General features: G+C 40.5%; 1 protein-coding gene across 2 annotated transcripts in view; it reads left to right on the top strand.

The window, feature by feature from the left end:
• Positions 1-2,740, top strand: part of slc6a8 (solute carrier family 6 member 8) — a 37,936-nt gene that overhangs the window by 5,889 nt on the left and 29,307 nt on the right. The window contains exon 2 of one of the 2 annotated variants that reach the window (XM_005750410.1): positions 270-341. The exons of the other annotated variant lie outside the window; for it this stretch is intronic. The gene's annotated coding sequence lies outside the window, so the exon portion shown is untranslated. The remainder of the gene's footprint in view (positions 1-269; positions 342-2,740) is intronic. 2 annotated transcript variants of the gene reach the window in all.

The raw sequence follows: 2,740 nt of genomic DNA, 5'->3' as shown, positions 1-2,740 counted from the left end.
CACACTATCATTCTCTGCTTCAGTGATTATAAAATGACCTGCAGCTCAGTTTCATCTTCACAGATCAGTTCTGTCCTTCAGATCGCTCGTCCGTCTGTGTGCGCCTCTTCTGTCTTTGAGAGGACCGGCTGTAGTTTAAAATATTCCCAGCGAGGACATTTTGTCCAATCTGTTGTTTGTGAACGTTTGTGTGCATGAGAAGTGGTTCATTTCAAGGTTCAGTTTGGTGATGAATATTATGAATTCCCTTTCTCTAATTCTTTCTGTAGAATTGAAAGGGTTAAGAAGAGGGTACCGGGATCCTTGAGGGCATTCTCCGAGTGCCTAAAGACTTACCAAAGGTCAGTGAAAATGTGCCAAGGGTCCTTGAAGGTGTTCCAGGGTAGCATTGGGATCTTTCAAAGGATGACTTCTAGCTTCCACAGATCATTGAGGAGGATGCTGCGGATGTTATACGAGACATTTCAGTGTTTTAATTTTAGAAGGACATTGCGTTGAAGGCAGAAGACCTGGAAAGGTCAGTGAAAATGTTGCAGGAGTTCTTCATGGTTTTCTAAGGGTGCTGTTGATTTGAGACTCCATAAGTCTCAGAAATTCTCCCAGGGTTCAACCAAAGGCCTCCAATGGTGCTGCTGTGGTTTTTGGTGGTCCTGGGAGCATTTGCAAGGTTGGTTGAGATTATACTAGAACCTAAGAAAGATTTTTCTGGAACATTTAGGTTTTCCAAGGGTTCTGCAAAATACAATTATTTGCTAATCATTTAAACTCTGTATATCTGATAAATAAATAAATAAATAAACAACATATCAAATGCTGGAAAAGACCCTGGAATAATAAACAAACTGCATAATTAAGCTTGTTTGGAAACAGGGAGGTCAGCTGTTTATTTGACCATTCTCCAGTTACTGCAGTATTGATCTGCTCTGTAGTCAAGCAGTCTGATTGATCTGATCAGAAGTGATTGTTCCTGCTCTGCTTCATGTCTCCATGGCAACGTTTTTTTGGTGAGGTGTCAGGGTCGGAAGTCAACGTTGGATACAGATTTTGTGTGCGGGTGTGTTTCCCTGCCAAATGTGACATCATCATCCCTCTCACCACGTGGACCTGAGATTAACAGGAGTGGCCTGTAATCTTTTAATCCTGTTGACAGAGCTCGCTCCTCCTCCTCTCCTCTCCTCTCCTCTCCTCTCCTCTCCTCTCCTCTCCTCTCCTCTCCTCTCCTCTCCTCTCCTCTCCTCTCCTCTCCTCTCCTCTCCTCTCCTCTCCTCTCCTGGATTCAGGAGACAGACACTGTCTCTACTTTTAAGATTAGACTTAAAACTTTCCTTTTTGCTAAAGCATGTAGTTAGGGCTGGACCAGGTGACCCTGAATCCTCCCTTAGTTATGCTGCTATAGGTGTAGGCTGCTGGGGGATTCCCATGATGCACTGGGTGTTTCTTCTTCAGTCTCTGTGTGTTTATACATTTATACGCCTCTCTGTATTTAATCACTAGTTATTATGAATAATCTCTGGCTCTCTTCCACAATGTGTCCTTTGTCTCACCCCCACGGCAGATGACCGCCCCTCCCTCGTTCTGCCGGAGGTTTCTTCCTGTTAAAAGGGAGTTCTTCCTTCCTGTGCTTGCTCATAGGGTGTCATATGATTGTTGATGATTTCTCCGTGCTATTGTAGAGTCTTTACAACTAAGCTTGATTAAGCTTTATAAACAAAACTGTATTGAATAGAATAGTTAAAATGTTCATGTTCACTTTTGAAGTGGTTGCAGATGGAGGGACTTTTAGGATGATCTTCTTTGAAGTCCTGAAACGTGCAAGTCAGAGTTTCCTGAAAGAAGTAGTAATCCTGAACATCCTGAACATTTCTTCAGGATGTTCCAAAGGCTCAACGTGGTCTTGATGGTCCAGCACAGAAATTACTTCCATCAGTGATGAGGACTTTTTATAATTTTTTTATGAAACTCATATAAACCTCAATTTAGACACAGAATTGTTTGGTATTTGATTTCTACAATGTTTTTCTTATTTTTTTACGGCCTTCAGCTGTTCGTTGAGTCATGTTATGGATCTTTCTCTCTGCTCAGGTAATGTGGGCCAGCAGATCTGCAGCCAGACGAGTCTAATTTCAGCCGAGCTGAGGTTAGAATTTGGCAGCTAGTGTTTGTGTGATGTCACTGAGGCTCCTGGCAAGTAGACAGGAACCTGTTATCTCACTGTGTGTGTAGTTTTATGCAATCAAAGTGACTGATGAGTCAATTAGCTGGAGGTTTGTATGTTTGATATCAGCTTTAGAGAATTCTGAGTTAATTAATGATACTTGGACCAGGTACTACAAGGATAAAATCTATATTCCTATTTTAATGAACTGTTTCCATGTGAGCATGTATATTATATACTTTCACTAAGTCATGTGCAATTATTTAATAATAATCTATATCTTTCCCTCTTTTTGTATTAACTAGTTTTACCTCCAAACAAAATCTATAATAATAATAAGAAATGTCACAGTTGTGAAAGAGACCCAAAACATTTTTACCAGACGTGTTCAGGATGTTTCTATTGACAAACCAAACTTCGGCACTGATGTTTCACTGAAATGTTTCATGTATGACAGAAATTCAAATATTTGATCAGTTGGTGTTTGCAGTTTGGAAAATCAGTTGAATTTAGGCTTATCTCTACTATTTGATTTTAGCCTGCTATAGTCACTCCCACTTCTCGTGTTACTGAGCTTTATTTAAG

This window comes from Pundamilia nyererei, unplaced genomic scaffold (genome assembly GCF_000239375.1).
Source record: "Pundamilia nyererei isolate P.nyererei 1_Seehausen unplaced genomic scaffold, PunNye1.0 scaffold00273, whole genome shotgun sequence".
In the NCBI taxonomy this organism is placed as follows: domain Eukaryota; kingdom Metazoa; phylum Chordata; class Actinopteri; order Cichliformes; family Cichlidae; genus Pundamilia; species Pundamilia nyererei.
The sequence above is the reverse complement of the archived record's forward strand: the minus strand, read 5'-3'. Positions and strand labels throughout refer to the sequence as shown.